The sequence below is a fragment of the Amblyomma mixtum genome, chromosome 1 (assembly GCF_055824585.1).
Source record: "Amblyomma mixtum isolate Tamu chromosome 1, ASM5582458v1, whole genome shotgun sequence".
Taxonomy (NCBI): domain Eukaryota; kingdom Metazoa; phylum Arthropoda; class Arachnida; order Ixodida; family Ixodidae; genus Amblyomma; species Amblyomma mixtum.
The window spans coordinates 283,433,418-283,460,392 of record NC_143012.1 but is presented as its reverse complement, the minus strand read 5'-3'; the positions used below and the strand labels follow the sequence as shown (position 1 = coordinate 283,460,392).

The window sequence follows — 26,975 nt, the reverse complement described above, 5'->3', positions numbered from 1 at the left end:
TGTCGGTGCTTTTCTATACGACCCGAGCACGTCCCAACGAGACTCTACGAGACGCAAGACCAGGACGAACAGAGTTTCATGGCTGCTGAAGCCAGCTTTCAGCAGCATGCAGTGGCGTAGAGAGGAGGAGATGGCACAAATTATTTCCGCAATTTTTGGGGCCGCGAACGCTTTTTCGACTATTTGTCATCCCCGCAGAGCTGTTCATCAAAAACTTTGCGGCTCTACATGCTGCTCTTATTTAATGCTCTTTTGATACCCTGGCGACAGGGGTGGCTCTCCCGTGCCTAATTTTGTCGCTTATAACACATTTATCACCGCGTATACGGAGCAACCAAATATACATTAATTATACGTGCAGGTGTGTGGGCTTCCCGCCAGAGATAGCTCGTGCTTCATATAGCGCGAAGGTGGCAGCGTATTCCAGTTCAGGTTTTTGCTCGTAACCTCCATAGCTCATGCTTCTAGGCCGGCTACTCCATCACACGACGAACGTTCTTTATGAGAACAAAAAGTAACTGCGCAAAAGGACGGGACAAGAGAAAGAGAACCACACGGGACAAACGCAGACTGACAACTGATTTATTTCACCAACTCCTGCACCTTGCAAGTTGTCGCGTTTGTGCCATTTATCGAGAAAAGATAAGCAAAAGAAGGTTGTGTGTGGCATCAACCACAGGAATAAGTTCGTACAGTGTACATGCAATGTAATTTATCTGATTCCCCTGAGTTGTGGTAGGTTCTACATAGGGCAAACTGGCCGCTGCGTCAACATTAGATTATTAGAGCATGCAAATTCCTTAGATGATTCAAGGGGGCAGCATCTGCCTAAGCATTGTCACACTTGCAAGCATGATGACAAAAATTGTAATCCGCTTTTCTATAGGACTAAGATTATCGGACGCTCGAGGGATAAGAAAGAACGGGAAATTATCGAGGCCTTGGAAATCGCGAGATTAGGGCGTGAAAAGTGTGTTAGCGATGCTTCAGTACACCTGTACCGCAAGGAGTTCGAGTTCCTTGATTCCACGAGATGAGCGTGGCTTTAGTTTTTGTTTTTGGTGGTTGGTGCGCATGCGCTTTGATGATGAAGGAAAGAGGAGATGGTGGAATAAATCAGTTGTCAGTCTGCGTTTGTCCCGTGTGGTTCTCTTTCTCTTGTCCCGTCCTTTTGCGCAGTTACTTTTTGTTCTCATAATGTCATACCAACTGGCCCCTCACCGCACTCTTCTAGAACGTTCTTTCCTCTGTACACCCTGAACAGCTCCCTCGGTGCACCAATCAAATCGGTGTGCGTTTCTTTTCTTCTCACGTTGTGAGCAGGCACAAAAATGCGTGGCAAACTTATAAACAGAGAACATAGTTTTACGAACGAAGAAACTGTCAGCAACACTTGTTGCCTATTTCGTTCCTTTCAGTATAACAGAAACACAACGGCGCTGATTCTTCAGAGAAGCAAACACAGCGCGCGTCCTGCGTTGCATTTCATGCTCCTGCTTGTCGGCAGAATTACCGCTCCCCCGTTTCTATCAGATCATTGTCATGCTTAGCTCGCAGCTTCGCGCCGAAACTGCAAACAGTGGTCAGCACGAAAGCGTATGTCGTCAAGTGACGGCGAGCTTGAGTGTTAGTGGTTTCACTGATATCGGTAACAGCTGACATTATGTCACCTGATGTGGAGGATCTATGCATTGCCTCCGGCTATGCTACTGAACAGTGAGGGAGCGTCACACTGCAGAAATGAAATCAACCGTTTTTGTAATTACCTGCTTCTTTGGCAATTATACTCTTCAGTAAAACGTTATTTTCTTTTCGTGGCATTTAACTCCTTAAAAGTGCAAATTTATCTGCGCCACACCAACCGCGTATACCTAAAACCAGAAAGTGCGTTATGCGCATTAAGTAAGCTGTCGTTTTCTGCTTGCCCGACCAGGACAAAGTTAACCTGGAAGCAGTGACGCAGCCGGAAATTTCGGGGGGGGGGGGGGGGGGGGGGGGGGGGCTTATGTTGCAGCGCGGCCTCCTTATAGAATTTGTGGAGGGATCATGCAAACGCAAGAATAATAACTGCGTTGCCATTGACAATGACATTGTGCATTAGATAACGCTACGCACTGTCTAGGCAAACGAAATATGCACTTTTTAAAATAAACGAATGTATTCGTATGTCTTAAAAATCGCGGCAACATAACTGATACCAATGCTTCCATGTTTTTGCGTATTTAATAAACTTCACACGAAGTCTAGAACTATATCAATCAGAAACCAGCAAAGCAGTGCAAGCCCATAATACGAAAAACGTAAAGGCCATGTAATGAGCAAGTAGAGGACAAATATTTTAAAGAATCTTTGTCGCTTAAGAACCTTTACATTTTTGTACATATGCAATGGCCAGGGAAAGATCTCAATGACGCTGTCCTTCGTTCCAGTGTACTGCGCAGCAGCAGCTGTCAACGGAAATGCATTGCGAGCAATTGCACCGAAATTTTGGTCGCAACAGCGAGCACATGTATAAATGAGGAGTTCTGCAAAATATACATTGCAAGTGCGAAGATAAAATGGAGTATTAGGAATGCGAAGATACAACTTGATAAAGGATAAAAAAGTGTCACTGGAAACAAAGTCACTGTATGTATACACAAAACCTTGCAACAAGATATTTAAATACACGCATGCCTCCATTAAATCTACGTGTCTAAAGAAAGGCACTCTACATAATGCGTCAAACAAGACAAATAAGCATCTTGCGCAATCACAGATAGTAAACTTTACACACGGAAAGACAGACGATCCGGACAAGGACAAAACTATGATAGCAGAAGTCGCATGCAGAAGTGGACCATGCTACGGTCGCTCACAGTTCGAAAAAATTTCGGGGAAGGGGGGGGGCTGAAGTCCCATAAGCCCCCCCCCTCTGGCTACGCCCCTGCCTGGAAGTGAGGAAACTGCTTCCAAATATTATTCATCAAAGCAAATTAATCAAATTAATCAAAGCAAAAAAATTGAGGTGACACGTAAGATCCTCTTTTAAAAGGTATGACACGATAGCGTCGATGAGTCCCGTCAGCGACTCCGCTTGGCCTCATAAGCATATTACCCTATCACGTACTACACCAGATCACAGACCACATGACACATCAGTGTCACGTGACACAAGCAAGCATAGAGTCGATCTCGCACGATCAGCCCACACCGACACGCGCTTTGCTGCTCGCCTAATCACCACCCCCTTAATTAGTGTCTCTATAATCACGCAGAGATTCATTAGCATACAGTCGTACGGTACAACATTATGTAAAAGACCACGCAACATAGATATAAAAACCCGCTTTAACCAAGCCGCACAAACGTGCCTGCATGGCCTAGGGATATCGTGTCTGGCTCGCAGTCCGATTGAGGGTCAGGGGTTCGATTCCTCACTAAATACTTCAGTTTTCTTTCCAGCGCAATTTACTCTATGTACTTACATGTCGTTATGAGGTTTGAGTCATGCTGCGACCATGTAATCACAATTTATGCAATAGTTGAATCACTTCTCAATTCCGCAGCTCCACGGGTGACGCCATTTTCGACCAATCCGGAGTCACGCGCCATTACGCCGGACGACGACGGGACGACGCCGAGTTTTCCGCTGAACGGGAACCTTGAAGCTTTGGCGTCATAACAAATAGAATGCTCCTCATAAGTTGAATTATTAGGAGTCCGGCGCTGAAAACAAACAAGAAGAAACGTCGTGACGCTGCACATTGGCGATGAGAGACAAGCGCCGCATGGAATGGCTCCAGATAAATGTCTGCCTCCTGGGTTCCTTTAAAGCGCGCTGACACCACACAGCGCACGGACGTTTTCGTCGTTTCGCCTTCTGTGCACCCAATGTATCCGGGATTAGATACCCCTACCCGGGCTCGGCAGCTGAGCGCCTTGAGGCACGCTGGCCAAGCATATATCAGTTTCGAGGAAAATAACGAATTCTTAGCGCTGCCGGCTATGATGATCATCGAAAGTGCTCATGCTACAAGCTTCTGACTGTTCAGGGAGTGCACAAGAAGCTGGATTTTAATGCACGGCACCTACACTCTAAATACAAATACTTTTATGTGGGAGTAAAAAGGGAGGAAGCTCGGTCGAGCGTTTCTTTGTATTATGTACCTCGATTCCACCGTTTTTCAGCATCGTGAATCTTAGCTAGATGTGCGCAGTGCGAGTTTGAACCTTTCATTTGCTAGGAGGCGTTGTCTGAGCCGTCTCAGGAATTATTTCTGGAAGTGCACGAACTTGGCCGCGGGAAACGCGGCAAAAAAAAATATATATACATATATATAAAGAAAAGCTTCAGAGCGGGCGTGACGTGTCCTTCGCTGTTTATACAGACCAGGCGTCCCACACGTATGCGTATACACCCTATATAGTCGCCTCGAAGACGTTCTACGTCGACAGCCCTAAAAAGAAAAAAAAAAGACGGACAAAACAACGGAGACACACAAGCAAAGTAGAAGTCGTCGACGTTCAACGATAAACCCAAGGCACGCGTCTGTCTCCAGCCAGTCGCGAAACATCCTCCGCTGGGCACACAGTGGCAGCCGAAGCATGCGACGGATATCCCGACACTGCGCCGTGTTCCCCTCATTTCACTTTTCCTTTTTTTTTTTCGTTAGAAATAATAAAAGCGGCCACAAAATATATGCAAAAAATGAGAAGGAGCTCGCGAAAGCCGCGTGGGGACCAAAAAGAATGAAGCAGTTGGGAAGGATGGAATTAAAGAAAACCTCACGGCGGACGGACCTCCATAAATCTCGAAGTGCGCATCTTGAAACCGTTTTACTTGGCAGCCAGAGCCAAGCAGCGCTGGGGCTCAGAAAGCCGCTTGATTTTTAGAGGCAACGGTTGCGCGCCGCCTTGCATTCTTCACGTTCCAGTCCCCTCAGAAAAAAAAAAAAAAGAAAAACGCTTCTCAGGGGTTCTCTATTTTCTTCTTTGAAGAAAACTCCATTATAACTTTTTTTATTCGATAAAAAAAACAAGTTCTTAAAGAAGCACGCGACGGCGGGGATATATTTTCTGACCCTGATAGTTAACGGACGCGAGTTTCATTCCTGGCTCCCTTTCTGTGACCCCAACTGACGTTTTGTCGCTGTTACCTCACATATGCGCAGCTGTGGGCCGCCTTTGAGTCTGGACAAACGCGAGAGGAACTTCTGTTTCTTTGGGGCGAACACAATGGCACAAGCAGAGTACACTCATGCGAGCGCCGGCTCAGTTATTTGAAATGGCCGCATTCTACTGAGAACAGCGCTTTAATGCCGGCACAACAACAACAGCGTGTGACAGCAACGAAGTTGCAACATGTATAGCAGCAGCCCGCGCCAGCTGTTTTCAAAAATCTTATTAGTTGCTCATGCGAGCGTTTACTGCTCGTTGTCACCGTATTAAAGCTACCAAGACATGCATAAATGCGTGCCGCGCATACATAACATATGATTCATATTACTTGATATTAACATGTCCCAGCTAGTGTCCGAGCACCAACTAGCCGCACTTTCTTGTTTAATCGCTAATATTGCTTGATATGCCCCAGAAGCAATCACATGGCACTTGACAATGTGTCGCCTCAGCACACTTTAGTGTTCAAACCCGATGATTAAAATGCTGGCGGTATGGGAATCGTGCCAAAATAGAATAATACGGTTTCGTAGCTAAACTTGCGAGACAACGCGGCGGAAGCCGGGACGTCCTGTTTTTCTCTATTTCGTGACACCGTCCATGCTTTCACGTTTAAGTACAACCGTCCCCGACCAGACGACTTTTCGTCGAACTTTGACTTCATCTTTTTTCTAAGCCCGAAATAACGTTGAGGAATGCACGTGACACAGCCGCTTGTAACAAGGCTGCCCCAGTTGACGACCATAGGCCCTTAAACACTTGACCCACGGAGGTTATCCGTGAATTACACCGTAGTGCTCCAATTCTTCCGTGCGGCTGAACGAATGCCCTACTGATAGCAGGAAGTTTGCTACCTCGAACCGCACCTACAGGCTCCAGTCGTGTCAGCTTTAAAGCAACGACACCCACCGCGCAAATGCAAATGGTTAAAAGAAAACCCAGGCTGCCTAGGTTATCCTGAATGGCGTGTGACAAACGAAACTCACAGTATCAGAGAAAGAGAGGGCAATGGAAAGTGAGAACCTAGTAAGAGGGAAGGCACACACACGCCTCGCTTTATCCGAGCAGCTCTGACAATAAATGAAGAGAGCGTCACATCCTCCTGCGCCATGCCTGACGTCGGTGCCATTTTGCCGCCGCATACAGCCGCCTAAGCGAACGTAACTTGTGAGCGCACGGGATGTCGGCCTCTTCCGGGCGGGAACCTCGGAGCCGCGCTGGCGGAACCCTTCTCCTCCTCCTCCTATCCGCGGGAAGGAACCCCGGGCGCTGCGGTGGGTCCGAGCGGGCGCCCCAGTCCTTTGGGCCCGTCTATTTCGGGGATCGCTCATTACAGGCCTGGCGGCGAGAGGGGCAATTAGCCCGTGGGAAGTGCAGACTACCCCGGTTTCGCGATCCGCATCACGATACACACCACCGCCGCACGTGCTACACCCCCCTCTCTGCCCCGCTCTCCTCCTACCCTTCACCTTCCACTACTACTAGTAATGCAGCCACACCACACGCCCACGAATATGCACAAGACACGCGCACCAGGGAATGAAGGATATAAGAGTAAGGGGGGGGGGGGGGGGGGGCTACACGCAAGGAGAACCCGGATGACGCGGCCGTTGTAGCGGCGTCGAGATACTCATCTCTGGCCGGGATGGGTGGAGGAAAAGAAAAAAAAGTGGGGGGGGGGGCGGGAGAGAACTCCACAGCAAGCAACAAGAGTTCGCGAGGAGGTGGAGACAAGGGGGTGGGCGGACGCCTGTAACACCTTGTAAACACAAACACACGGCGTCTAACGAGATCTCGGGCTACCGTGCATTGAGACCCCCCTTGTGATCTCTGACGTGGTGCCCCGCATAGGAAGAAGGGTCGGAAACGTTGAAAGGTAGAAAAAACTCGACACTATCAACGATAATGTGGAACACCGAGAGTAGGTGCGGTTCGCTTTAATCGACAGCACCGCCTGACAGCGGCCGGAAGCGGAGTAGCGATCGAGTATTGTTTCGAGAAATCGTGCAGTGAGTGTCGAGGACGCTTTCCTGAGCCAGCAAATGAGACGGGCCATGGAACTAACAAAAATGTTTCATATAAATATATAAAAATAAACGAGCGAAAACGAATTACAGTCCAACCCGGTTTCCTCTGAAAGTGGCGTAACCTTATACGCTACTTACTGCATGTGCCGGAAATACGTCGGAAGTATTCCCAGACACACACCACTGCGCAAATGGCAAAAAAGCGCTGGCTATACTGGAATCGAAAGTAGATACTTGAGCGAAAAATCTGCAAATGGATCTCGCGCTTCATTAAGCCGATCCTGCTGTACCCTGGTCACAGCCTAACCTTCAGCAGGCATGGTGCTGAGGATCTGCTGATGGCTATATATAAGTTATATAAATTGATGCTTCCTCTTTATTAGTTTCTCACACAGTGACCTGAGGCTAACACAGCATTTAATTTATAACCTCAGCTTTCGCAGGAATCCACTAAAGCATACTGCAGGAGTTCCGCTCTGTGAAAATAAAAATAGGTCCTACTTCACGCATTTAACTTGTTACTTCGCGTGTTACTAAAAATCGTCACGTAGCGGGTGGCTTCACCTCGCTACTGAAGTGCATTGCAAAGAAACATAGCACTAGAAGTGCAGCGATCCTTACACAACACTTGATGGATAGGCAGAGGTGCCCTCGGGACCCGTAATCGAGCTTTCAGTATTCCTTCGGGAAACTTCGTGAGCAACGTGAAAATATCAACGTTAATATCTTATGGAGGCAAGTAAACGCGATTATAGCAGCCGCAGTGGAGCTTTGCGTGTCGTTTTATTTTTTAATTTCTCTCGATCCTTTCTCGAGTCTTAGATGGTTCAGGCTGGCAACCAATAAATGGCCTGTTTTACAAACGTGTTTTAATGTTGCGGGCTGTTCCTAAGTATTGAGGAGAACGTAACTGCAAAGAACCTATGAGGAATATGAAATGGACGTTTTCATTTGTTTCACTTAAACTCGGAAAGTACTACTCTTATCTTTGGCAACACGCTTTTTCTCAGATGACAGCATTTCAAAGTACGAATCGTGTTCTTATAATGTGCCCGCTCACAGCCTCAATTGGGAAGAAATACTGTTGCATGACATTTAAAAGTGTGGCTTTCAGCAACTTCTCGAAGCATCGCTCTCATGAGGTAAGTAATGCGCAATATAAGCTTGATATTTTTAGCGTGCGTAAAACTGTAACCCAGTTGAGAGACGATAAAATGTAGCGCTCGAAACATAGAATCAAACGAAGAGGACAGACACCACATGCACCGTGGTGTCCTCTTCGTTTGATTCTGTGTTTCCAGAGCTACATTGATCGCCGTGAATAACCAACTTTCCCAAACAGCCACGCTTATCAATTGAGACAGGCGGAACTAAAGGAAAAAGATCAAGGAGGTTGTGACGCTATAACGCAGCGAGTAATCCGTACGCTGAACTCCTGACGATGCACCTATAAAATAGAGCCCAATAGTTATAACAAAAAAGTAAAAGAAAAATAAGACAAAAACCCACACATACGGGCTCCAGCATCGTTTGCCTTGAGCTCGCTCTTCTCAGCAAGCACGTAAACAAGTCAGAAAAGACTATGCACAGCAAGAAAAAGAAAACATAACTGGAAACTCAAAAGACCAGGAGCACTGAAGCCAGGGCGGAGCGTGACACAGGCCTTTTCCTGGACTGGAAGAGACAAGCCCGTCACCTGCTCCTTGAGACGTGCACCAGCCCACGCCATCAGTCGAAGCAGCACGCGTACATGAAAAACGGCGTTGAGCGCGTCAGCTCGTATTTGTTCTTTCACCGAAGCGTCTGCGCACGCCTCGGATCACCCTCCCCGCCTGCCTGCACTACTTCACGCCCTTCCCCATACCCTCCCCTACTTCCTCCACGACTGTTTCCTTGCTCTTTTAAGTCTTGTCTATAGAGCGTGCCCAGAGTTGCCACGCTCTTCTATACGCGTCCCCCAGTATTATTTTGGTCAAGACGCGCCCTGCATCTTCCTGCATCCACCGCTCAAGCCAGGAGACGACACATCGCCAGAAGCATCGCTCGTCGCCAACCTCCACTCGCGCAAACACTCTCCGCCCCACATCCCTCGATTCGCCTCTTCTCCCATCTTCTCCACTGCAGTAAAGTCTTCAGGGAGTCAAAAGCGACGGATACTTGTTTCAATTCTGAACGGCCGCGAAGACGCGCGTGGCGTGGACAATTTCGGCTTCGCACTCCCCTCGAGAGACCACCGGGCCGCATACATCTGCGCGTCGCTCGGCGCGGCTCTTTTTCCGTCCCGCGCCCTCAGGGCGGCGGCGCAGTATCGGACCATGCTCGAAGAGGAAGGAAACTTCGCCGCTCGACGTCTTGAACGGTTCACTCTGGACGCCCGGCAGCGCGTCACTTACCGTCCGGGAATGAGGCGATGCCAGCGGCGGAAGGCAGTGCTGCGGCGGCGGGGCGAAGGACGAGCAGCCAAACCTCTCCCTTCGGCCGCTGGCGGGCACCCATCGGGCCGCTTTTACTCATTCCATTAACTTTCACGCCCCGAAACAGCCAGCTGGCGCCTCTCTCTGGTAACACGCGACGGCCGAACCAAAACAAATCGAGCCCCGGCGGACGACGACGACGCAACTTCGTTGTATATACACACAAACGCGCGCACTAACACCCTCGCGAGAACAAGCGAAGAAGAAAAAAGGAAAGGTACACAAGAAACGGGGCGGCCGAGCTAAAAGTCTTTCTCGCCTATCTCCTAACTCATCCTTTCTCCCGCTCTTTCCTGAGCTTCTTTGCGGAAACCCCGAGTGCCCCCCACTCCACCCTCACCCAGAGCGCGAAAGAGTCGTTGCCTCGGCTCTAGGTGTCGCGCAAATAACGAAGAGGCGCCCCGACGCACGTCGCGGAAAAGGGAAAGGGACTGCGGGGCTAGCGCGAGAGGAGAGGACACACGCATCGCAGGAACGACAGAAAGAGTAACAGCTTCCGCCTTTGCATTCGTTCGTTTCACTCGTTTTCTTTCCTTCGCTCGTTCGTTCCCCTCGAATAAGTGCGAGAAAAATTGAGCCGGAGAAGTAGTGTGTGCCTCGGCGGACACATTCTCCGGGCTTTGCACCCTCCGTAACGTCATCTTCCCTCCTGTCGCTCTCCGCTTCCCCATACGCGTCACGCGCGCACATGAAGCTGGTGGAGCAGAGACGCGGGGACACTGCGTTTCGCTGTCACGTGGCGGCTTCGTATAGGCATTCCGATATCCTAGCTGCTTGCTTGTCGTCAGCGGTAACCGAAACACTACATACGCGTTACAAGTCCACAAAGCGAGGAGTTTCTTTTCGAGCCGTGCAGTGGCAGCATTACCGCATACTTGAAGCTTCAAACCTTCACAGAGCTTAAGGCAACCCCTTTCCTCACCTGTCTGTGGCAGCGGAGCTTAAGGGTGCCGTAGGGATCTGGCAACGCGGCACAAAACCGAATACAGTGGGTTGGATACTATTGTGACCACGCTGCCAGCGTTCAGGGGCCGAAATATAGGCACACTATCTCTTCACTGCATCCGTCATCGTTCTTGAACGCGCATTATTTGAGAACAACGCGTAGAATAAAACTAGCATCGATTTAATTACGAAATAAGCAGGTTGGGCGGATTAGTTATCACATGCCAGTTATTAATGCGTTAGCATTAGAAGGGTCAGTGTAACTCCAAATGGCGAGCGCCGTCTGTCACTTGCCAGAGGCAGGTGACTCGCATGCCATGGTGGGCAGGTGGCAACATGTCCACCGGGCTACGAACTAACTTAGTATACTACCTCGGGTATAAAGAACCTTAATATGCCAAATCGGAGATAACCAACTTTAGTGTGTTGCCTCGAAATAACGAACCTAAGTACGCCATCATAGATACAACGCACTTTCGTGTGTGGATCTCGGATTTAACGAACTTAGTGTGTTGATGTCGGATATAACGAACCTAAGTGTTCCTCCACCTCTAATACAACGGACTGTAGTGTGTTAACCTCGAATATAACGAACGATCGGCTGCTAACGCATTCAAAAAGATCGACCGAGAATCGCTTTAGTTTTTTCCAGAAAGAGATTTTATCCTATTGAATATTAGTGACAAGTGGTCAGACTACTTCAGACGCTAAAAACAGACGCTCAAAACAAGGGATAAAACAGAGAGGGATCAGTGAAACGAGTGCTATTCCAGCAAGTATGAATTTCCATCGATTAAGCTCGGGATTAGTGACATATACCACCCCCTTTAATCAGCTCTACATCTGATCGCGCTATCACAGAAACCCCTGTATTTTCTCCCTCTTCGTCTATTATTCCTCCCAATACTCCAATACTATTCCAATACTCTTCAAAGCTCACCTGGATAACATAGATAACCTATATCTTCGTACTTATGCGGCCATGCGCGCAGCGCATACGCTTATTGTTGACGTTGTTGGTCTTCGCTCTTGTCCAGGTGAGCTGTGGCAGCGCGGACGTAAAAGTGTGTGTTGTGTTGTGCTGGGTCTTATGGCACATCGGCAACTAAGGCCATCATGCGCAAAGCTCAAGGTATAAGAAAAGTTTCCCGAAAGATGCCTTGGAAATCCGGGCTGCAAGCCCTATATAGATTGTACTTCAGCAATAAAAGGCGCGCGCAGGAGGCCACTTCACATGCGACAAAGCAAGTGTGCTTACATACATGCTAAGAAGAAAGCCGAGCAAAGATTGTAAAGATTGTTTCCGAGGATCACAGCAGTACCACTGGTTTGTGGCTGACAGTTCCAACGAAGGATTGTTTCTAAACCAGCATGTAACAATTAACTATTGATTACTTCACATGTTTTCGCTGGTCTTCAAAGAGAGGAAGACAGAGGAAAGTAAAGGCAGATAGATAAACAGGGGTTCAAACCGGTTGCCTACGCTACACAAGGGGAAGGGTAAAAAGAAGACGACGAGAGAAGAAAAGGCAAGCGCGTCGTGTGCATGGGTGGCCAGCTTAGAACCTTGCAGAAGTCTCGATTTCCTCTGCTGCAGTCGCGCCAGCACATGCCATTTAACAGATTTCAGGCAAAGAGAAATATATTTTAAAGACTGCGTACCCAAGATTTCTGGCTCAGCGTTTTCTGCGCAGACGTCTCTAATGTTAGTCGTGGTGGCCAGATGCGCTCGATTACTCTGTTTTGTCGACCAAACTGAAGCCATAAAATGATATGATGAAAATTACTTTTTTTCTGTTTCTTTTCTTCTTTTTTTTTTGAGCGCTGATCTATGGGGTGGAAATAACCGGAAAAGTATAACATATGTCCAGCAAGACTGCACCCGCGCCAAAACCTATACTCAAGTACCTCAAGACTACTTGTCATGAAATCAAGACAGGACCGCCGTTACACTCTATACATAAAGGAGGGAGTAAGCCGACCTCTAGCGCACTTCCTTTTATGAAACGAGTGCATTGGAGGACAGTTTACTCCCTTTTTACTCCCATATAGGCGTGTTTGTGTATAGAGCGTATATAGGACGCAGCAGTTGGAAGGAACCCTCGGCCTTGCGGGACCTCAACTGACAAGCTCTCTTCGCCAAGCCACGCATGCAGTGCTCAGGGCTCTGTTTCGCTCGTGCCGTGCAGAGCTGCTCCGCGCACTGGCGCACCGAGCCGCGGATAATCGCGTGAGAAAGAGCCGAGGTTGGCGCGACCGTTCAAGCGCATTACGCGACTTTTCCCTCGGACCCCAAGGGCTGCATGCACCACCATCACAGATACACGCAGAATGCCTCAGGTGCACGAACGCCGCGCGCCGGTCGAGGCAATAAATAAAGAAGCGTGCAAAAGCGACATCGGCAAGGAGCAGCGACTCTCCAGAGCGCCCACCGGCTTGCACCGCACAGTCCGCCGAAGAGAAAGAGACCGAGAAAGGTCGTCCTTTTGTTACGCTCCCGCCATCGCGCTATTTGTCAAGGACGATCGGGGCACCTCGCAGCATGAAAGCGGAGAAAAGAAGGAACGGCGCAGAAAGAAAGAAATGATAGAATAAGGAGGAGGATGGGGGGGGGGGGGGGGGCGTTTCGTTCTGGCTACGTGATGATGAAGCACGCAGAGCGGCCACAAGCCGTGGCAGCAGCAGAAACAGCAGCAGCTCTGCTGAACCTGCACCGGTTGCATGGATGCGCTTGCGCTGGACCGCGAATCGACAAGTTCACGAAGGCAGAAAAGACAAAGAGAGCAGGCCGGGAGGAGAGGTAGCGGCGAGTCAGCGAGTGAGCAGCGGCTTTGCGAGCACGCGAGAACGCACCGACCACGGCGACAACAATTGGAGCAAGGTAACAAATGGCGGCGAAAGAGGACAACAACGGGCGGAATTTCCTGAGGATTATCGGACCGGTGGCTACCCGCAGCGCCCGCACCGCCGTCGCCACAGCGGTTACCAGAGGCAGCAGAGGCGGAGAAAGAAAGAGAGAGGGGGGGGGGGTGCGCTGTCGTTTGCCCACGCCAAAGAGTAAAGCGAGAGTAATGGAGAGCAAGAATAGAGAGAGAGAGAATACAGGAGGAGAGATGAAAGAAGAAGAACAGGACAGGAAGTAAGCAACAGGAGCACCGGGCGAGAGCCAAGAAATATGAACTCGCGGCGCTAAATATGTATATCGTATATACGCGGAGAAATCGGCGTCTTCGTCCCTGGACCCGAGGATGCGCTCGGCCTCTCGAAGCGGAGGGGGGCCGGCCGGGCGCGATAGGCATCGGCCGAACCGAGTGTAACACATCGCGTCCGCGTATACTCTCGAGAACACACATACATACTTACGCACGCACCTGCCTGCAGCCTGCCTGGATGGCGCGGACGCTGGACAAAGCGACGACGAAAAAACGAAGGACATCGACAAGGACGGAAGGACAAGCGCCTGTCGCCGATAAAGGAGACGAAAGCGCTGCTTGTGCCGCTTTAAGCGCGGGCTCGCTCTACTGCAGCAGGAGAAGGCAGAGCGGAGAGCAGCTATACAAGAGGTTGCAACGAAGGGCACAGTGTAAAAGAGGATAGCTCCGGGAGCCATGGCGTATGTGCAGTCTAAAGGGGCATACCTGCGACATAACTTTTGAAGTAAAAGATGCGGCGGATACACCTTGGCCCAGTAAAAAAAGTAAAAAGAAAGAAGAAGAAAGGGAGTAAACAGAAGAAGGCGCTGCGATCGGCGGAGCACGCACGCGGCAGCTTATAGCACTTGGACGGCGACACGGACAGGGATGGCCGTTTCGTGTCGCACAGGTTGCTCTCGGCCCTCGCCTTCTCCGCTGCCGCCGGTGCTTGTTGTGGAAGAAGGAGAGACGCTTTTGAGCTTCGCGTACGAGGCGAGGTGTACTGCTATAGGTCCCTTCCCTGAATAATGGTCGGGTCATTTCTCTCCGCGCGCCGCACCGGAGGTCGCCATCGGAGATAAGAAGAGCGAAGCTCGTTCGCTCTGGGCGAGCGCGACACCGGAGGCACCCACGGGTCGCAGTGGCATTGTGACATTGGACGAGAAAAAGGAAGGAGAAGAAAGTTAAGATTGCAGTCCAATCCCAAGCTGCGCTCATGTTTGTTTACAGCCTTCGCGTTCGGCTTCGATAACTGAAGTCATTGTGAGCTACGAACGCACCAGTCACAAACAACGCACAGTTCACGCGCTGGTCGCGAAGAGAAAATGGTCTAGCAACGTTTTGTTAGATAGGATTCATTATTGGGTCTGTGCGATCCGACGCGACTGTGAAGCAAAGGCAGGGAGAGGGAGAGAGAGACGAGAGGAGGTTTACAAAACGGAATCGCATAGCGAGTTCCCAGCACAAGAAGGCACCACCATCGTTATGATCAGTTACCCGGTTATGTCCGCGAAGTACAGCTCAGCCGGCGAAAGCCACTGTCGCTAGCCAACGCGGCGGGTGCTGCATAGCTTTCAGCGACTCATTTAACGCACGACAGCAAACACTGCAGTTAGGCAACATTTACCACTGCCATCACATTTGTCATGTTGCGTGTGCTAACGGGGTTTATAATGTCCCGACGCTAAAGTCGACCATGAGAGACGCCGCAGTCGAGGGCTTCGGATCCATTTAGACCACATGGGACTCTTTACCGTGCACCGATATCACAGAGCACACGGGCGCTTCGACATTTCGCGTCCGTCGAAATGCGGACCCCGAGGACGGGATTCGATTCCTCGTCCCTGGGCTCGGGAGTCTAACGGCACAAGCCAAGGGGCCACCGCGGCGGGTATTCGTCATGCAATATACTGCGTGTTACAGGCCCGGTTTTCACGCCTAAGTTTTCGAAACAATTACTAACCACACAGGCGACCTGCCTATCGCATTAAGCTGAAGACCCAGTCCCCAAGCCGCCCAATCAAAAATGCCTTCAAACAGCAGGGCAGTAGTTACACGAAGACGACTCTGCACTTAAAAGCAGTCACCGATCCGCCATTAAAACAGTTATAAGGCCAGATCTCAGCACACCCTCGAGTTCCAGGATAAGTTCATGATAAAGCTGGTGCCACAACACAACGCGGAAAGGAGCCTTGGTAGGGCTCTATGTCAAGTTTACACGTCGTCAATAAAGCAGACGCGCACAGCTGGTGTATGCCATGCTATCGCAGTGATTGAGAAAATAAAAAAGAAAGATGAGAACCCTACGAGTTAACAGGTATGCAAGAAGAACGTAGCTGAATCGCGTTAGGTAGTGGTTTCGCCATTACATTACCGCGTATCTTTAGAATACCGAGCAGCTGACGACAAAGGTAAATTATTCCACAATTTTTTTCGCGTAGGGCAATGTATCTGCACCATCCGAGCCAGAGGTTTTGAAGGGAGAAGTTAGAAAAAAAAAAGCTGACGCTTGGCTCCACCTCTAACGAAAGTACACATCTGCATTCAATAAAAGCAGACAGCTCAGCATGCGGCCTAAGAAAAAAAAAATCACGTTTTCACTGCACAGAAACATAACAAAGGCAAATCTATTCATTGAACGCATCTATGGAGCATAAGCGAAAAAATATACATGTTGCAAAAAGTGAACAGCGAAGGAATGAGCGGTACAAAACATGACAGCAAGAAAAAATGCACTTGCTTACATTATGATATTCCAGAAATTGTAATAAACATTTTAAACGAACATATATCTACTGGAAGACATAAGCACACACATACACAAAAGAAACACAGGCAGACTTATACACGCAAACTTATACAGACTTATACACACAGGCAGAATTATACACAGGGGTGTATCTCAATGAGAGCATCATTATCCATAAATAAAAAAAAAATGTTCGAAAAGCGCGAAGAAAGATAAGCCGAAGTCTGAATTGGATGCAAAGTGGCTCAATTGAATATACATGGCAGTACATCTGAGTTTGGGAAAAAAAGCTAACTGCTCATTTGATGTCTTTTCTGGGTGTATGCCGTGCCTGTAACCAACATTTATCAGTTTCCGTTTCATCATTTGCTTCCCACAGGTCCATCAACAGGTTTTTGCAAATTACATAATTTTCTGCTGCAATCAAAACCACCTGTATTGATTACTTCTGCATCGCCGCATACTCCACTGAGTATGTGGCGAACTACCCAATAAAGTCGGAAAAGTCTGGAGAGATTTCACTGAAGAGCCGTTGAGGTAAGCCTAGCCTTCTCCGTTCACTTTTCTTTTTAGAGCCAATTGCTTCTCCGCTGTAAACAGAAAGGAGTAAAAAGGGAATAAGCTTTCCTCTAGCACACTCCCTTAAAATGAGTACGCAAGAGGACGGCTTATTGTGTTTTTTACTCCCATATAGGCGTATTCGTGTTTAGAGCGTAGTTTTACAAACATCAAGATAGTTCTTTTGTAAGGTCTTGTTTAACAGGAAAAGTGATGTTACAACAATACACGAAATGAACTGCCGTGGAAAGATAGACCTTCGTACTTCGTGAAAGATTTTCCAGCTCTTTGGGCCTGGGTTACGTTGAAGGCACTATATAGAAAAAAATCTCTATACACATGTGAAAGACTGGCTGCTCTTGCTGCAGAAATGCTTTCCCATGGACTACGCGCAGAAGCTCATGTATTGCATAAAGATAGGCCTCTTCTTCTTCGTGTTCTACTTGTACCTCTTCTCCATCTACCTGTTCTTCCATGATCTCCACGATAACAGGAATAGCTTATCTCCGTACCTAACCTACGGGGCTACGTGTTCACTGTATGCTTAAAAAGACACGGGTGGTCTTTACATGTCGTCCACCTGATCCAAGCAAGATCAGCCAACGCGAATGCAAAATTATTTCCACGAAACTTCTGCGTGCAATGGCCGGGAATGCATTCCTCCGTTCCGACCGAGCTGACGGACAACCCGTCTTCTTCGCGAAACACCGTCACTTCTCAATACGTGCCACTATCGAAGCGCAGGCCTGCAACAAAGAACGTGACTTGCGCAACGTGACTTGCGTCACTGTTGCGTCGAAGCCTGGGACTCCTGAGGTATGCCATTTCCACTGAGATAAGGAAACAAGACAACGTGCGCCCGGCAGAGAGTATTTAAACGGAGGAACTGCTGCGAGTGTGTGTGTAGTGCGTACTACCCCATGCCGTCGAATGTGCGATAAGGATCGACAAAGGGCCGCACCCACGGAGTGTATATCGCGGCGAACGCGCTGGGCGAAAGGGTTTCACCAGCTGCGATCGCTATCACCCTAAAGAACGCCCTCGTTCGACACGCTCGAAACGACGCTGTTCTAAATCTCCGCCGCCACCGCACTGGTCCCGGCCTTCGGATCAGCTGCCCGTACAATCACAGCGCTACTCTGCCGTATATACCGCAGCAACTGGCCGCCACTCACTAACGCATTCGAAGGGGTGCGCCTAGTTGGGTGGCCGCTCTACGCCGGTTCACGTTACAGCGAGTGACAATGAAACGAGCGCTGCAAGGCCTCTACGAGCCGCTACAGGAAAAGCGCCAGCCAGCGTGCCTACGTAGGTGCCTTTGAGCACCGGAAATAGTCGTTAATGGCACCTTGACACAGCATAGTACCGACGAGTCTGCGCTGTGTCGCATAAAGGCGGGTATGGAGGGACGTTGAATGGGATTGGCTGGCATAAAATCTGCTGCGGGTTGCCCAGCTAGGCGAGCATGGAGAAACTAGCTTGGCCGAGCTCCCAGTTTATGAGCGGAAGCTTGAAAACCTGGGGCAGATGAGAAACAAAAGGTCCCAATGCATTTGAACTATGCACACGCAAATGTCATTTTATTCACTGGGCACTTGCGATCAAAGGTGGCTCGTTGTTATCACACCACCAATCAATGACACGTAAAGCGCCCACCGGGGTGAGCTGCGTTCAAATTATGCTAGCGAAGCGTAGCATCGCTGTTCCACCATCTCCTGCTATTTGTTTTTCTTCCGCAGAGAAAGCGATGCCACGGAGGTGTTTCAGAAAGGACCTTGTGGCTTGGAAGAGCGCTGAATGTGTACGAGTTTCTTCCTTTTTTTGTAATTAATATTCTACTTACCTATGTTAAATAACCACAAAGAATTCATCGGCATAACCCTCTTTTCTCTAAGAAAGGAGGGTGTCCACATTATTTTGAAGAATGGAGAAAAACCGCCTTAATCAAAAACAGATTTCTGACAATGTGTCTACAACTACCGAATCGATTTTCTGTTTTCAAGTTTTTTTTTTACTTTATCTTTCTGCGTGCAACTTTGCCCTAACAAAAACCAACGACTGCTTCTGAAAGTGAACGCCAGGCAGCGCCCGTATGGGAGATGAGTTCACTTTCTCCCCGTCTTTTACAGGGTAATTCAGACGTCATACTTTGTAACTTCGGTCTCGCGGCACTTTCCAACACTGCTGTTCTTTTAAGGCGAAAGCCTTTAATGGCATATTCTCCTGTCCGTCCGGCGTTACATCCAGCGCCTGGGGTGACTCATCGATGAGCGCAGCTGCAAAAAGGTGACGTCGTCTTCGTCGACAGGTGGAGCTGTCGACGCGGCCTTGCGTCGGGCGCTGCTCCGTCGTCAGTCGGTGTGCCACAGCTAGTGGAGGACGATAGCTCCCCAAGCGGTGCAGCCGTGACAAACATAGGCAGTCATTGGCGGTCGAAGTAAGCGCGACAAAGGCTTTCACCTGGGGCGCTTTAGGCTTCCAAAGTGTCCCCATAGTTATTTCTCCCACGCGAGGTTTCTGGAAGCTATACTTCGTTTAATAAAAATAACAAGCGGTGCAGTTTACAGTCAACAGTCCGGAGACTTAAAGCGCGGAAAGGGAAATATTAGGAACGACACAGAGGTATACTTTTCGGGCGCAGGATATAATGTGCGCGCTATTTGCCGCGACGTTCCATTTCAAAGGCACGCAGTGCGTCCGCAGCACACTGCCCAAATAGTATCAGAAAATTGTATTCACGGTATTTTCCTTGGCGGCGATCACTTTGTAAAGACAACGCGGCAAACCCCAAATTTCAGGCAGAAAACGCCGACAACGCAAGCGGAACTACAGCACCTGGGGAAAAGTAGGAGAGCTTTTTTTTTTTTTTTTCGCAATAAGAAGAGAACGCAACGTGACCGGTCGAGCGAAGGCCGAATGAGCCGCTTTCGACATCTGCGCATATAAATCGCCAAAGGTTCGAAACCAGAGACGCATAAATTAGCAAAGAAAAGAAAAGAGGACAAACACTCTCCCTTAGACACCGCAGCCAAAAGAAACGTAAACTAACGGCGTGCTCGTCGCCTGCGAGCAGCTGAAACACACGCACGCACGCAGACACACGAGGTCCTCGGAAAAAACGACAATCGTCCGCGCCGCTACCATAAATTTGACGCGGTCGCAGTCGTTAGTCACCCCGTTGTTTTCCCCCCGAAACGTACAAAAGCGGCACTTTCGAGACCACAGCTTCGGTGTGCTTCGCGCAGCTCGCAACCAATTATAAAGAATCCACTGCGGTCGAGTAATAAAATATAAAGGCAGCTGACGCCGCAAAACCAACATTAACTCGTCGCCGGCGACACAACACCGTGCCGCGAGCATGTTAATCGCATACGGCGCCATTTCAATTCGCTGGAAACAAGAAGCGGCGGACGCGGGAGCCAGAAAAGAAAGAAATAAGAAATAAAAGAGAAATAATGGCGGGTCATTTGAATTTTAAAGCAGCCGTTTCGTCTCTTCCGATTCGACCGTGCGCCGGGCCACTGCTGCGGCTGACGTGCGCCCGGACCCTTACGGGAGATCGAACAAGTGTAGATGGCAATCGGAAGCCTTGGCGCGGAGATTTCGCCTCGAAAGCGGCGACTCACCGCAGGATGCATCCGCGCTCTCTCGCGAGATGAGCTTTGCTGCTCTTCCCTCGTCCAATATACAGGGTGTATCTCTTACTATGCGCCATCTCGTTGAGAGAGAGGCCACGTGTGGGCCAGCCAGAGTACGGCGGCTAAGGGGCCAAAGGTTCGGCAAGGGGGTGAAGATGCGGTCGAGGGTCAGAGCGGGGGGGGGGGGGTGGGGGGGGGAGATGAAAACGGCGGGCTGCCCCGCGGGATATCTGTCCTTTGTGCATCGGCAATTAGCTGGAAAGCCGAGCAGCTCTACGATGACAAACGCGATTTGACACAACTTCGCGAATGCCTTCTGGCCGGAGCTCGCCCCCCCCCCCCCCCCCCCCCCCCCCCCCGCTCCTACTTGCTTTTTTAATCTTGGCGTGTACGCGGCGGCGGCGTACCAAGGCAAACCGCAGTATTGCGAAGCGTTAGCCGCTGCCATCAGTTAGTGGGCAGATGACACGCGTTGTTCAGATAAGGCGCTTGCGGCGTCCGGGGCATTATGGGCCGCGGGCGTCCCGGACCTGGGAAACGCTGGACACTGCAGGCAGCAGCTCGCTCTTTCGGATTACCGGCGTGCATCAGATAAAGGAGGCGAGCGGGATTTAGGAGAATGCATCTGGCACACTGGTATGGCTCTTTGGAGAGGGGAGAACGGAGGGGATGGGGGGCTCCACGGTGTGCCAGCTATACGAGAGAAAAAGCGCGTCCTTCCAGGCGAAATTTGTTGCTCTCGAGAGGGTGCCGTTTTGAGAATTCTCGACATATCTGGCCGTCTTCGTCCGTGGATCCGAGGATGGTCCTTTTTAATTCGAACTTTGAATTGCCAGTAAGCCCTACGTATATGGAATACGGATTCCGGAAAGATATATGGAGAGTTGAACGTAGCTCAAATACACACGCACGGACAAGGTCTAACAGATAGAATCGTTGTCTTTTAAGTCCTGCTTAGTAGTTTCCGCGGTCACACCGGGTTATTATGTATGCCTTCGAAATGCGTGTATGCGCTTAGTAGTGTCCCGCTTAAACAGGAACCTCTTCGTGTGCGCCTAAGAGTGAAGCTTCTGCAGGCTTAATAGAGCGAATGTCTTTTATGCCACACACACTCACCCCAACTCCAATACACTCATTTATCGAGGCTTCGAAAGTGCCCAAGACCAACCTGTTCAACAGTTCAGTTGGCAGAGTGAATGATCGCGAACGAATGTCACACTTTTAAACAAATACCACCAATCATTTGACGGCGCGAATACGAGACATGGACGCAATCAGCAGCTGCAGGTAATTAATACGATAAGCTGTGAAAGATTAATATTAGTACTTCAGTTGACAACAGAATGCGTCATTAGCGGCATTCTGTGCAAGTAATGCATCATGGGATACCTGTGTTATTGCTGATCTGTCGCTGGTTTGCTGTGCAAATGCACCTTCTAGTGAAATTTAATAACACATCGCGGGTTAGTTGGTTCATCACAAGGCAGAACAGCGCAAGATACACAGGGACAAGAAAGTAGACGATACACACGCAAGTAAACAGTGTGTGTCTCGTCTACTTTCTTGTCCCTGTGTAGCTTGCGCTGTTCTGCCTTGCAGTGAAAACTAAATTGCTTTTTTTTTTTTAACATTTATCGAAGTGTGTTAGCGAAACAATACCAGGCCGATAGTAATGCACAGCGTAAGTGGCGAGAAATCTTGTAATCAACTCCCCCGAACGTGTCACAAGTCTTTGCCCAGCATGGCTGCTTATTTGAAGTCCGAAAAGTGTAATTTTTTACCTTTCTTCTCTTATTTCCTGTATGCTCTTTCTCTAGTCATCACCCCATGTACCAGCGCTGTCTTTCGTTGTCGTGCAGGGATTCGCGCTTGCTGTGTCAGCGCTTATTAGTTCACAAAAGAATTTTAAGCGGTTGCAAGAGGCAGCTGTGTTCCCGCAAGTTCGTTTCAAGTGGTTAATGACTGTACTAAGTTTAGATATAAGCCTTTTCTGGACAGATAACAGGAAAAGCCTGTCTGCGCAGAGCCACATTAGATAAGAGATTACGTCATAACTTTTCGATACCATGCCTTCAAAAGCTACACTTCGTTGTTGAAGCTTATAGGTCACTTATATTAATTCATGGGTAGGCAGGCAGGCCACAAAACGTCATCATGTAGCATATTAAAACTGAAATTATTGTGACGATGGGCATGAAAACAGCGCAATAGGATCAACCATTTTCAATAGGAAAATATCAATATGATAAATAGGAAAAGCGCAATGAGGTTTCCGAAGTTACGCGCGGTGACCTTGGCGACTTCGTTAAAAACAAGCCGACGGCTTTCGAAATATAGAATTCGGGTTGAGAACTCTACCGAGCTCAGAGAAGAAACCCTGAACTTTTCCCTCGGTTACTTATGATTCAGCGAGGGATTCGACAACATTCACTAATGCGTGCCGCCGTACATGTAGATCACAGAAACACGTGCGCAGCAGTCAGTAAACAAAAGCACAGGAAACACCTCTACCTTCACCGCCGTTGTTTCCTTGGCTTCAGCGGCACTCACGGCCTTGCACTTCAGAAAATAGAGGGAGGGAAAAAAGAAGTATAAACAACGCCAGAGAACGCTTTATCTCGGAAGGCACTTGCCCAGGCTCGAGTCACACAAATCCTACGGCGGATATCGGCGCATTCCAAAAGAGACCTCGGGGGAGTTTGCTATGCCAATGTCGGAAACAACCTCGCCGCAACCTCGTGGGAGAAATGCGCCTCTCGCGCACTGCGATAGGGAGGTCGCGAAAAGAATCCGATGCTTCTTTTTACGGTCGGAGGGCACGTTTCGGCCACCCGCGCGCTGCTTTTTTCAGTGAACGACGAAGAAGCAGCATTCTGAGCGCGTAGATTGGGCCAAGAACAAGAGTCGCATAACGAGGAGCAGCAGATCGGAGATACACACCGAAACGGCAGCAGCGTGCGACGGCCACGTAACAAACTGCATGTAATCGGCGGCGCTCGGAACAACCCAAGTGAAGACGAAGGCGACGCGCTCGAACCTGAACAGAGGGCGATCCGATGCCAAGACACTATATCGTCAATGCGTCATGGGACCTGTATTTGCGATAAAAAACAAAAAACAGCGAGAGAGTTTCGCGTGATGCACGGTAAGATAGCGTCCTGGCGTCGTTCCCGTCGAGATTTCGGCAGCGTGTAACCTGAGTGAGGCTCAATCTTGCCTTGTTTATTCAATGCGCTTCCAGATGACCCAGTTATGAGACGTTACGCGATGCAGTTAAGCTGGTCGTCGCACTCAAGGAGGAGGTACACATCGAGCGGCATTTTTTCAGTAACGTTAGGTTAAGATCAAGCATAACCAGCATAAGGTTAACCACGCAGTAGTATGATGGTTTAACATCTCATCAAACACGATAAGCAGTAAGCACACTCAAGGAAAAGTAGATGAACAGCATGTTTTTTACTGTCTGACGCACTGCACGCAGGTACGTGACATAGTAACGAATGCTTCGACAGACGCACTGTCAGTCGTTTGTGCGAAAACACAGATTATTCACTTTTTGAGACTGATTCGTCTCAAATGACAAGTTTTACTTCTGCCGCAGTGGCATTCGGAGAAAACAGGACAGCTGTGGCATACAGAAAATATGAATAAAAAAGTAGGTAAAAGTTTGATTTATGCAATTAGACTACCCTGAGAGTAATTCTGTGAGATTTTAGTACTGGGCGAGGAGTGGAATTATGGACAACTCTTGGAAGAAGTGATAAGAAAAGAAGGAGGGCAGACGGAGCTTTGTTCGGGTAATGTATTCCTTGAACATTATTTACTACATAAAATGGTGTCCCGTGTGGTTCTGCGATAAAAAATTCTCCCCAGGAGAAGCGCAGTTTGTTCCGCAGTGGATTGTGGCTTCAGTTTGCTGGTGTACAAGAGAGGCTGATTCTTCAGTACAATCGCATACAGTACATAGCAGCTGAGTGCTCTGTAACATGGAAGCGACGATTGTAGGCAGTATTGCCATTTGCGTTTAGTGCGGCATAAAATTTGCAAGTGATGGTTGTCCCTGTAAGTCCGAAGGAACAACGAAGGCTGAGGGGCACATACACACAGCGCTGATTTTTCCAATCTTTCATTTCTAATAGCATTCAGTGCGCGTGTGTTCTCCATCTTCGTCGTTCATTTGCGTTGGTAATCATAGTGAAGCCATGCAACTTGTTCAGATGTTGTAAAAATAATCTGGTGTGTGTAAAATTTCTTGACCGATTTTTTCGCAGCCTAAATGGCCTTAAATTTTCTGTGGAGACTGGGCTTTATCCATACTTCACTTTTCAGCAGTTAAGCAAGCATAGACTTTTGAGCCTTCGGAAATGAGCACAGGAAATGTTTTATATATTTCCTGAGGGCACATCCCAGCAATGTCAAAACTTTCTTTGGTTCATAAAAATGAAATGTGTTACATTTTTTTTTAACCTGATTTGATCTGCAGATATCTGCTGCGCAAAGTACCAAAATATTCATCACTCTCTGTAAGCTGTGTGGAACTTACACTCACGTTTTAAACTGTTTTTCATGTAATTTTTTTTGTGCATGAAATATAGAGCATGCGAGTATTTATGATCCCAGCTGTAATCTAAGCGCTTTTTTAATTAGCGATGGAAAGTGACATCGTCGAATTCACTTTGTGAGCTCTGAGAAATGGCCATTTCATAATAAGCGCTTACATGCTTGTCAGACTGGAAGATTTTTTGCTACACCCAACTGTGAAATTCCATATAATTAATGTCATTTGGCTTGGTATCGGTGTTAATTGGTAAAAATAATGCCATTTATAAGTTATTAGAAACGCATTTAGTGATTAAAAATATAAGAAACGTATAGCATAACAAGTGCAAACAGTCCGAGAGTGTAATGAGATATTGAAATATTTCAGAGCTTCTACATTCTAACTTAAACGCAACAGTTGTATTTTCGAGATAGATATCAGGAATACGTAACCATCATCAAGAGCGAAGCCAGCCGGAAAAGCGATAAACACTGTGCCAGACATGGGCGAGCTTGACTACAGCATGTTGTCGAGGATTAGCATCAACTAAACGAAGTCCTTCGCTCAATAGGCGAAGGAGTAAGGAAGTTTTGCCATGGTCCGGAATTCAAATGTGAAACGAGTGTAGCTACTCTCTCCGAGTGCTGGCTCAAGAGGAACTGAAATAGCCAAGTCGCATTTCGGTGAAATGCTGAGGTGAAATGCTGAGATTGAGGATGAAGCTTTATCGTTACAGCGTGCAGCATTTATAGGCTCTTTCTGTAATCACTGGTTCGATATAAAAAAAAAAATAAGTATCCCTACGTAGAAACCGAAGGTGACGTCAGGCATTGTGAATGCATTAAATCATCTAGTATTTTAGCAGTATTAGACAAAATTTCATACAACTGTTGTTTTTGTGTAATGCGGTCATTGCACTGCTGTTGTAACATGTCAATAATTTTCGCTCAGCGATTTTTTTAAAGCTGCATCGCATAGCCAGGGTGTTGCTTTTACATCCCTGAGAAATAATTGCTGGTTACATCTCTCTGAGCTGAACTTCTTCTCTGGAATTATGCAGTTACCTAACCTATTTCAGTCCAGCAACTCAGAGAGGAGGTTAACTACTGCTGCTCAGCTGCACATCACTTTTCAGACAGGCAACAAGGAATGGTGCATCGAGTAATGTGCCCATAACCGGGGATTTCAAAAACCTGCGGCTAATTATCAGCACACTTTATGGAAGAACACGCAGATATTTATGTAATTCATTTATTTCAATATATGACGCCCACGGCCAAGATAATAATGGTACCAAACGTTTTTACGTTCGGAAAAAGTGCTGACAAACTGTCCTCAGTTCGTCTACCTTCTTTTGCCCAACATATTTCTCTCCAACTAAATGCAGTCATTGTTACCTGCATGGTAATGCACTGAACCTATAAATGAAACACTGTTGGCAGTTCAGTTCGTATGTTTTCTCGTCGTCCAGTCATTTGCCTCCTTTTATGCACTGCATTCACCGAATACACGACGGACGGACAATTCTAATTCGCTGCCTTAGTTGATCTCATGTATTTACATTTTTGAGAAGTGCACCTTGAGGTCGTCGTAAATGCATCACTGAACTTTTGCCGACATGCTAGCTAACTAAAAAGTGAAATGTAAACACATGCTCATTGCGTTCGACCAGATTATGTTTTTGTCCCTCTGCAATGTGACATGCTTCTTCTAATGCCTTCGAAATTTTTCCTCACTTGACTTCCAAGGCATAGCCAGTTTCCTGGGTTGTGTGACTGATATTTTTTTTCTGATAATCTCATCGAGAGTTGGAAACAGACTGCATTTTAAATCCACGACCATACACAGTCAGCCTGCGCAAGAAAGCACACGCATATACGTATATAATGTTGATCTTTTTGTTAAGAGCAGCTGTTGAGCGAGTGAGAAACGTGGCAGTGGAAGCCAACGTTCTCTACCTGTATCGTAATCA

The 26,975-nt window shown here is 48.3% G+C and overlaps 1 protein-coding gene across 6 annotated transcripts in view; it reads right to left on the bottom strand.

Moving 5' to 3' along the window:
• LOC149371922 (uncharacterized) overlaps window positions 1-26,975 on the bottom strand; it is a 636,308-nt gene that overhangs the window by 405,603 nt on the left and 203,730 nt on the right. The window lies entirely within an intron of this gene.